The sequence below is a fragment of the Pelobates fuscus genome, chromosome 6 (genome assembly GCF_036172605.1).
Source record: "Pelobates fuscus isolate aPelFus1 chromosome 6, aPelFus1.pri, whole genome shotgun sequence".
Classification (NCBI taxonomy): Eukaryota; Metazoa; Chordata; class Amphibia; order Anura; family Pelobatidae; genus Pelobates; species Pelobates fuscus.
Genome location: NC_086322.1, coordinates 239,116,716 through 239,127,474, shown reverse-complemented (window position 1 = coordinate 239,127,474; position 10,759 = coordinate 239,116,716). Strand labels below are relative to the sequence as shown.

Below are 10,759 nucleotides of genomic sequence, written 5' to 3'. Positions count from 1 at the left end.
TTTTATTATTTTATTTATTTATTTATGTATTTTTTTTTATATATATATATATATATATTGTACGTGGCTTGTATTGTTTCTTCTTGACTTTTGAGGGGGGGGGGACGGGACGGACGGACAGACAGACGGGGACGGGGCAACATGAGCAAATGCGAGAATGGGGTAACAAGAGCATATAGCGAAGTCGCTTTGGGGAGCGGTGAGACCCAATCACAGATTAAAACACATCGGAGGCATAAGTCCCCACATCACCCATGCCTGCTAATATAGCTCAAAGCACGCCACCCCAAGACCCCCTCCCAAAACCCCAGCGTCCAGAAGTGCAGTCCTGCGATTCCAGGATCCAATTACCCCCACGCTGACACCGTCCTGGCATAAATAATGGTATAAAGACAGGGAGTGGAAGGTTCCCCTCGCCACCCCAGCTCCCAGCAGCCACACAAGTCACGGACTCCATCCCGCCTTTCCATGGCATTCATGCGTGCTTGGAAGAGTATCCATTGAGGGCCATGTTGGGGTTTGCCAAAAAAGGGCAAGGGGTGAGGGGGTATAACAGAGGCATAAAGATTACTATGTAGGGACGGTTCCCCGGACCCCCCATTACCCACATCCCCCCAAACAAATAGAGTGTAACCCCATCAGCCTTGTGGTCATAACTGTGGCACAGGAGGCTCCAATGTCACACGGGGGGGGGGTGCGGATCCAGCTCGGTGAGCGCAAGGGGTGACCCAGGTAGGGGAGGACAGTACTTACTCAGCTTGGTCCCCGGGGTCCTGTCGACGACGCTGGTATGGTCGACCCACTGGAGATCCACCTCCGCGTCTGCGGGGAGCACCCCTCTGCCTAGGTTCCTGCCCTTGAGGGCCCAGGATCCAGTTCATGACCGGAGTAGGTGGTAGGTTAAGCTCTTGCAGGAACCGCGGAACGTCTTCAGGCCATCTAGCCGATATCCAGGCATTGTGGTGACGCGCCATCAATGCGAAAGGAAATCCCCACTTGTAGGTGATGTTGTTCTCGCGGAGCATTGTTGTCACCAGCCGGAGCGCCCTCCTTGCTTCCAGCGTGAGTGGAGAGAGATCATTATATATAGAAATAGGGGTACCGTGGAAGAGCCATGTGGGCTGTGTCCTGGCCTTTTTCATGATCATGTCCTTGACGGGGAAGGATTGGAGGCAACAGATCATATCTCTTGGGCCATCATCCGCCGCCCGCGGTCGTAATGCTCTATGTGCACGTTCGAAATCAAATGTTGGAGGAGCTTCGGCGCCCAGTATGATCGTGAAGAGCTCAGTGAGTAGATCTTGGGGGTTCTCCCTCCTGTCAGTCTCCGGGATCCCCCTGATCCTGACATTGTGCCTCCGACCCCTATTATCCAAATCCTCCAAGTGCCGTTGCATGTGGAGGATTAAGTCTCCCTGTCTGGAGACAGCAAGGTCGGTAGCCGCGTGCTGTGCGGCCTGTGAGGCAGTAGAGTGTTCCAAGGCCTGTATACGGCCCGCCTGCTCTCCCACTTCCGACCGCAGCCCAGCCATCTCAGCTCTCATGGCATCTTGGATCGGGGTGGTGAGGGTGAGGAGATCAGCCTTAGTAGCCATGGCAGCCATGGCAGCCGCCATGGTCCTCAGTTCGGTGCTGATCCGGTCCAAGGCCGGGGAGTCGCCACTCCCCATCGAGGTAGGCGACCGCGTGGTCGGGCTTGGGCCCGGGTTCTCAGTCTCTCCGGGTGCTCCACGAGGCGGCTGCAGAAAACCATCCATCGGCCCCTGTTGCGGGTTTGAGTGCGGGTCCCTAGGGGTCTGTGGGTTATCTGTGCGGCGGCTACGGCCCATTTGTGTTCTATTGCGTATGGGAGATCGCTTTCGTAGGGGTGAGGTGTAGCGGAGCTCAGACTCTAAGCAGCCATCTTAGTCGGTGTCAAAGCCACGCCCCCAGTTGTGTAATTTTCCATGGGAGTTTTGCCATGGATCCCCCTCCGGCATGCCACAGTCCAGTTGTTAGTCCCCTTGAAACAACTTTTCCATCACTTTTGTGGCCAGAAAGAGTCCCTGTGGGTTTTAAAATTCGCCTGCCCATTGAAGTCAATGGCGGTTTGCCCGGTTTGCCGGTTTGCGAACGTTTGCGGAAGTTCCCATTCGCCGTTCGCGAACCGAAAATTTCGTGTTCGCGACATCACTATTTACATCATAACCCAAACACTTTTCTAAACTGGACAGCACATCGAGATCTAGCGAACGGAATTTACACCAGAGTTCAACTAGTCTACACTCTCCAGGCACCACGATCTAGTGAACAGAATTTACACCAGAGTTAAACTAGTCAAAACTGCGAGATCCATCGGCCGGAATTTACACCAGAGTCCAACTAGTTTAAGCTTTGAGATCTAGCGGACGGGATTTACACCAGAGTCCAACTAGTCTAAGCTTTGAGATCTAGCGAAAGGAATTGACACCAGATTTTGGCTTGACTCCCTGTTCCGGTATCTACGATCTAGTGAACGGAATTTACACCAGGATTCACTTAGTCAAGATACCGGAGTCCGACTGAACATATATACGCCAGGATTCAGCCAGACAAACAGACTCTATGCTAAATGGGCTAGCTACAGAGTGTTAAGCGGCAGACTGTGTACCTTCGTCTCTTCCCCTTGTTCGGGGAGGTCAGTCAGATACCAGATTTTACCCCTAGTGGGTTACCTTAACTTCCTTGACCTGGGTTCACTCTTCATCGAAGGGACACCCCAATACTCACTGCGCAGAAGCCGATGGTCTCCTGGACAAAAGGCCAGTGGCGCTGAGACGAAGGGAGGTCCAATGATGTTCCCGGCCAATGCACCAGTTATGTTACCGGGGAACACCGTAGAAACCACATACAGAGAGTTGGACGCAGATCAATTCAGTAAGTAAAAGGTCTTTATTTTTACCGATCGGGTCTCAGCTGAACTCTAGTGATGTCGCGAACACAAAATTTTCGGTTCGCAAACGGCGGACGGGAACTTCCGCAAACGTTCGTGAACCGGCGAACAGGGCGAACCGCCATTGACTTCAATGGGCAGGCAAATTTTAAAACCCACAGGGACTCTTTATGGCCACAAAAGTGATGGAAAAGTTGTTTCAAGGGGACTAACACCTGGACTGCGGCATGCCGGAGGGGGATCCATGGCAAAACTCCCATGGAAAATTACACAGTTGATGCAGAGTCTGGTTTTAATCCATAAAGGGCATAAATCACCTAACATTCCTAAATCACAATGGATATGGATTGACACCTGACATATGACATATTGACACCTTGACATATGGATTGACACCTGTGCTCAGAGACCCTAAAACAAACTGACACAGAGCAGAATACGGACTGTTCCCCCTACATAGGGTCACTTGACATCTATCCTAAGGATCCCTGATACACACTGACACAGAGCAGAATAGGGACTTTTCCCCCTACATAGGGTCACTTGGCAGATATGGATTGACACCTGTACTCAGAGACTATGATACACACTGACACAGAGCAGGATAGAGATTGTTCCTCCCACATAGGGTCACTTGGCAGATATGGATTGACCCCTGTCCTCAGAGATCATGATACACACTGACACAGAACAGAATAGAGACTGTTCCCCCTACATAGGATCACTTGGCAGATATGGATTGACACCTGTCCTCAGAGACCACGATACACACTGACACAGAGCAGAATAGAGACTGTTCCCCCTACATAGGGTCACGTGGCAGATATGGATTGACACCTGTCCTCAGAGACCATGATACACACTGACACAGAGCAGAATAGAGACTGTTCCCCCTACATAGGGTCACTTGGCAGATATGGATTGACACCTATCCTAAGGGGAATAAAATAACTAACCTGTAAAGAAAAATTCAACTTACCATTTGACGTCTTCTTTTTTCTAAAATCTTCTTTTTTTTTTTTTTTTTCTTTTATAAATTCTTTATTTTGAAAGATTTAGTTTGTTTTGTTTAGGGGTAAGGGGTACAGAAAATAAGCGGGGGGTAAACATTTGGTAAACACGAAAAAAAGAATATACATTGCTTGCACATAACGTTATTTCAGTATTTCGTATATTTTGACAGTTGTAATATACTTGTAATTCTGGATCTCAGCATTGTGATACATATCATTAGTCTATTCTTGCGTAATACATCCTGGTCTAGTGGTTTGGGTAGGGTACAGAAGATTAAAGGGTAGGGGGTAGGATGCCCTGTCCTAACACAGGTGTGCAGTTGTGGGGTATCTTTGTTTGGACTCTGTGCTTTCGTGGACTTTCTGTTGTACCCTTTGTGTTTGCGTACTTCAGTAGTCGAGTCGTCCCGCTGGGTTTCGGGCTCCTCTGGGATGAGGGGGGTCGGAGTGGGAGATATCCTGAATTGTCGGCTTGTAGTGTCTGTCTCTGCGTCTTGCGCTTTCCCGTTCTAAGCGAGTTATTGTCCGTTATATGTAATCGGTAAGGGTGTGATTCGTGGGTCGTTTCGGTGTCATTTGTGGTGCGGTGTGGTGTGTGCGTTGTGGGTGCTGTATTGCTTTGTTAAGCGTTAGTAAGAGTGTGTGTTCTCTGCGTATTGCTATTGCTTGGTCATGTGTGTCCTTTGTTTTTGTCAGCGTTTGGTGTCAGCGTGTAACGCAGCTTGGTTGGTTGGAGAGTGTGGTTTGTGTAGGGGTGTTCTGGCGGTCTACTGACTCGGGGGGGGGGAGGGAGGTTGGGAGGGTATGGGTGTGGGATATGTGTGGTTGTCGCGCACGTGGGATGTTATCTCGTGTGGGTGCTCATTAGTGGTCTAGGCTGTTGGTGGGAATTCATAGAACCATGGGTCCCAAATTTTATTGAAATGTGTAGTCGTGTCGTGAACCAGTGCGGACAATTCGTCCATTTTGATTGTGTCCTTAATTTTCCTTTTTACTGTGTCCAGTGTGGGTGTGTCTGGGCTTCCCCATTTCTCAGCGATGGCTCTCCTGGTTGCGAGTGCAATTTTGGCTATCAATTTGTTTTGGGATCTTGGTGTATTGGCCATGGGTTTGGACAGTAGCCATATCCATGGGTCGTGTGGTATGTTAGTGTGGAGGATCTGTGATACCATGGTTTCTGTTTGGTTCCATAGTTGTGTTGTGTGTGTGCATTCCCACCACATGTGTATGTAAGTGCCTCTGTGTCCACAGCCTTTCCAGCATAGGTCATTGTCCGACCTGCCCATCTGTTTGAGTTTTAGCGGGGTGACGTACCATCTCAGTAGTGTCTTGTATGCTTGTTCCTTGTGATTCACGCATATGGATATGGAAGCCGTGGCTTCCCATATGTCGGTCCAGTCTTTGGGTCCTCGGCTGGACCTATGTCCCTCTCCCAAGCCGACACGTATGTAAGTGCTCCGTTTTTAACGTTTTGGATTAGATGGGTGTATAGCTTTGAGATCTGTCCTTTGTGTGTTGGGGTTTGTATGCATTGTTTTTCGAAGGGCGTAAGTGTTTTTGTGCCGGCCTGTTTTATTGTCGGAGTTTCGAGGAAGCTTCTAAGCTGAAGATGGCGGAACATGTCGAAGGTACGGTATGGTGTGGTTTGTGGGAGGTCCGAGAATGGTATTGGTTGTTGGTTTCTATAGAAGTGGTGTAGTCGTGTGAGGTCGTTGTCTTCGAAGCGGGCAAAGTCTTTTGGGGTCATGCCAGGTGGGAAGTGTGTGTTGCGAAGAATTGGTGTCAGGGGTGAGGGTTGTGTTGTCAAGCCACTTTTTTGGGTTACTTTGTCCCAGATGTTGATAGTGTTGATGATTGCGGGGGATGTTCGGGGTAGGGGAGGTCTTGCTGTTCTGGGGAGCCATATGTACAATGAGGGGAAGTCCCTGCCAAAGATATCGTGCTCTAGGTCTACCCATTGTTTGGTTCCGCAAGGGGCGTGCCAGTTTTGTGCTTGTGTTAGCTGAGCAGCCTGGTAGTAGTGGGTGAGGTGTGGGAGGCCTAAGCCCCCTGCTTTGTTGGGAACGTATAGGGTTTGTCTTTTGATCCTGGTGCGTCTGTTGGCCCATATGAATTTGTCGATTGTAGTTTGTAGTTGCTTGATGTCAGTGTTTTTAATTGGGATTGGTAGAGTTTGGAATAAGTATAAGAGTCTGGGTAAGACATTCATCTTAACCGATGTCAATCTTCCCAGCCATGATATTGGCATGTTTTGCCATTTGTCTACATCTTGTTTGATTTTTTGGATCGTGGGTGTGTAGTTTAAGTCATAGCTGCGAGAGAGGTCTGCTGGGATGGCTATACCTAAGTACTTGATATATGTGGGTGCGAAGTCAAAGGGGTAGATTTGGTGTATAGCTGTTTTTGTGGGGGCGTCTATGTGTATGGCGAGGACTTCAGTCTTGTCGATTAAAATCTTATTTTTTCAGCCCCAAAAAATGCCAAATAAAAAGCCATAAGAACCGCACAATTTAAAAAAAAAAAAACGAGCGCAAAAAAAATTCCATCTTCACCCATGGAGGGCTCCGCGCAGACTGAGCTCTGCAGGGCGGGGGAAGGCTTATAAAGCCTTGCCACGCCCTGCAATTAGGCTAAGAACACTCGGATTGGCTGGTTTAAGCCAATCAGAGTGCTCTTTGTCATTTTACACAGCGTGGAAAATTTCAAAGAACTTTCCCACGCTGTGTAAAATGACACAGAGCACTCTGATTGGTTAGATTCTAAGCCCACCAATCAGAGTGCTCTTTGTAATTTTACACAGCGTGGGAAAATTCCAAATAACTTTCTAATGCTGTGTAAAATGACACAGAACATTCTGATTGGTTAGATTCCAAGCCCACCAATCAGAGTGCTCTTTGTCATTTTACACAGCGTGGGAAAATTCCAAAGAACTTTCCCACGCTGTGTAAAATGACACAGAGCACTGTGATTGGTGGGCTTGGAATCTAACCAATCAGAGTGCTCTGTGTCATTTTACACAGCGTGGGAAAGTTCTTTGGAATTTTCCCACGCTGTGTAAAATGACAAAGAGCACTCTGATTGGCTTAAACCAGCCAATCAGAGTGTTCTTTATAAGCCTTCCCCCGCCCTGCAGAGCTCAGTCTGTGTGGAGCCCTCCATGGGTGAAGATGGATTATTATTTTTGCGCTCCTTTTTTTTTTTTTAAATTGCGTCGGTTCTTATGGCTTTTTATTTGCCCTTTTTTGGGGCTGAAAAAAAAAGATTTTAGAAAACAGAAGACGTCAAATGGTAAGTTACATTTTTCTTTACAGGTTAGTTATTTTATTCCCCCTTCACCATTTTTTAGGTTGAGGGGGTAGGTAGGGGGTAACTTTTTTGGGGGTGGGGGGTGGGAGACTAGAGGCTTGGGAACCCCTAGTCACCTTGATTGGGGGGGATTTTTATTTAGGGCCCTCACCAACCACTCATGGGTGGGGGCTGGAGGGGGACAGTAGGTCCCCCCCCTTATTGTTTTTTTTAGGGCCCCCACCCACCCCTCAGGGGGGGAGGACAGTAGGTCCCCCTCCCATTATTTTTATGGCCTCCACCACCGCGCAGGGGTGGGGGCCGGGGGGAGGACAGTAGGTCCCCCCTTCATTATTTTTATGGCCCCAACCCACCGCGCAGGGGTGGGGGCGGGGGGAGGACAGTAGGTCCTCCCCCCATTGTGATTTATGGCCCCCACCTACCGCGCAGGGGTGGGGGCCGGGGGGAGGACAGTAGGTCCCCCCCCATTATTTTTATGGCCCCCACCCACCACGCAGGGGTGGGGGCGGGGGGAGGACAGTATTTCCCCCCCAGTGTGTATCAGGGTCCCTGAGGACAGGTGTCAATCCATATCTGCCAAGTGACCCTATGTAGGGGGAACAGTCCCTATTCTGCTCTGTGTCAGTGTGTATCAGGGATCCTTAGGATAGGTGTCAATCCATATCTGCCAAGTGACCCTATGTAGGGGGAACAGTCCCTATTCTGCTCTGTGTCAGTGTGTATCAGGGATCGTTAGGATAGGTTTCAATCCATATCTGCCAAGTGACCCTATGTAGGGGGAACAGTACCTATTCTGCTCTGTGTCAGTGTGTATCAGGGATCCTTAGGATAGGTGTCAATCCATATCTGCCAAGTGACCCTATGTAGGGGGAACAGTCCCTATTCTGCTCTGTGTCAGTGTGTATCAGGGATCCTTAGGATAGGTGTCAATCCATATCTGCCAAGTGACCCTATGTAAGGGGAACAGTCCCTATTCTGCTCTGTGTCAGTGTTTGGGGGAGTATCTGCAGTAATACAGAGTGTCTGGAGGGAGTATCTGCAGTAACTGTCAGGACCCCGCGGGCGGCTGCGAGGGGAGGCTGCACTCCGCTCGCGGCACTCACCCTCCAGCCGTCCGCGGTCCCCTCCTCCTCGTGTGCTCGGCAAGCAGCATCCCTCCAGCCTTTGACCCTTTGACCTCGGCTTGTTTCTCGTTATTCTGTCTTCTGGTTCCCCTTACTCAGCTTGTCTCCTGACTATTCTTTGTGTGCTTAGCCCAGCCACTCTAAGGTCCGGTACAGCACCTTTTCTGTGTGTGTGTTAGCGTGCTTGGTTCACCGAATCGTGACAGTAACACAGGGTGTCTGGAGGGAGTATCTGCAGTAACACAGGGTGTCTGGAGGGAGTATCTGCAGTAACACAGGGTGTCTGGAGGGAGTATCTGCAGTAACACAGAGTGTCTGGAGGGAGTATATGCAGTAACACAGAGTGTCTGGAGGGAGTATCTGCAGTAACACAGGGTGTCTGGAGGGAGTATCTGCAGTAACACAGAGTGTCTGGAGGGAGTATCTGCAGTAACACTGGGTGTCTGGGGGCAGTATCTGCATTAACACAGGGTGTCTGGAGGGAGTATCTGCAGTAACACAGAGTGTCTGGAGGGAGTATCTGCAGTAATACAGAGTGTCTGGAGGGAGTATCTGCAGTAACACAGAGTGTCTGGAGGGAGTATCTGCAGTAACACAGAGTGTCTGGAGGGAGTATCTGCAGTAACACAGAGTGTCTGGGGGGAGTATCTGTAGTAATACAGAGTGTCTGGGGGAGTATCTGCTTGTAACATTTATATGCACAAAAAAATAAAATAAATAATACATTGAAAAAATAAATAAAATGGTTGCAGCTTCCGAATGAATCTAAAATGGATGCTGTCCAGTAGGTGGGAGGGTCTGCTAGGGAGGGTGTGCTGCTGATTGGCTGGAATGTGTCTGCTGACTGTGAGGTACAGGGTCAAAGTTTACTCAATGATAAAGAATAGGGGGCGGACCGAACATCGCATGTGTTCGCCCGCGGTGGCGAACGCGAACATGCTATGTTCGCCAGGAACTATTCGCCAGCGAACCGTTCGGGACATCACTACTGAACTCCTGTCCAAAATATCTGAGCCCTGAATACATGGGGGAGAGGCTTTTTTATTAACTGTGCATCCCCCACTCATACCCTTAGACCAATCAACAAACAGGATATACAGGATCACTTAATATGGGTAGGCAGCATGGCTCATTAGGAGAATGGAATGTGGCTTCAGTTCTTGCACATGCTCAGTACATTGATGACAGTCACTTAGCTACATGTAACCTGATACAACTTGCATATGCCATGTGGAGATTTCAGCCTACTAAATGTTGGGCCTTGCTGAAATCCCATCCCAATATCTGATACACTGCTTTGCTATTGTTATATATAGTATCGCTTTTTTGTACCCACAAATTTTCAATAAAATTCACCAAAAAAAACAACCAACTACTCACTATTTCAATAGTAATTGCTAAATGCAAATGGTAAAACACAACACATTGAGTTTTATTTGAACACCTCTGTTTTTTAGTACATTTTAGTTAAACTAGCCAAGTTTAATGTGTAGATGACCTGGGAAATATTTAATAGCGTGACATAATGGCCTAAATTTTGTTCACATTCATTTGACCGTACATTGTTTTCTAATCGACACTCAATGTAGGGCTACAAGGGTGTTATCCTGTGCATTTATTTATTTACTTCTCATCTTTTCTAAAAGAAAAATGTAGTTTCGTTTTTCAACTATGACAAGGCTATGAAAGAGTTCCTCCGAGTGGGTTCTGCTTTCCTTTCCCAGCAGTGACAATCTGTAAATGTATAACAATTTGTCATGAGCTTGTTGAAGATAATATTTATGATTTATTCGTAAAGAAAAATATAGATGAAAAAAGAGGCAGCATTATCTGAACAGACATGTATTAATAGGGCACTGCTGAACCTACCAGGAATTATATGCAAGGCAATGCAAATGTGTTGGTTCTCACAGCTCCCCTTGAGAGGGTGTCATTGCTTTATTTCTATTTTCTTTTTCTACGGAAGGAAACTACAGGCTGTGTCACAGTATTAAAGCTAGACCCAGTTTGAGCAAGGCAGAGCGAAGGCTGAACAGTCTGCAACATCTGAATTGAATATAATAAGATCTTGTGATCAATATAGAAGATTAGACCCACTAGTGATAGTGAGGAGGACAAGGAATCTGACAGGTAAGATATTTTCATTCAGATCATCAGCTAAGCTCAATCTTTTCTGCCCACACACAATTTGCTGAAAAATACACAAAAATGATTTTTATTTAGAACAGGCATGTCAGACTCTAGTTCCCCAGATGTTGCTGAACTACAACTCCCATGATTCTCTGGCTATTTATTACATTCAAAGAATTCTTTGAGATACCCGATTTAGATGTAAGTAAATTACAATTTTGAAAACACCTACAATGGTGAGAAATGTTGTTAGCTAGTTAACTGTACATCAACTA

General features: G+C 47.7%; 1 protein-coding gene across 1 annotated transcript in view; it reads left to right on the top strand.

Moving 5' to 3' along the window:
* Nucleotides 1–10,330: 10,330 nt before the first annotated feature.
* DHX58 (DExH-box helicase 58) overlaps nt 10,331–10,759 on the top strand; it is a 589,427-nt gene continuing 588,998 nt past the window's right edge. The window contains exon 1 of the mRNA XM_063458906.1: nt 10,331–10,484. The gene's annotated coding sequence lies outside the window, so the exon portion shown is untranslated. The remainder of the gene's footprint in view (nt 10,485–10,759) is intronic.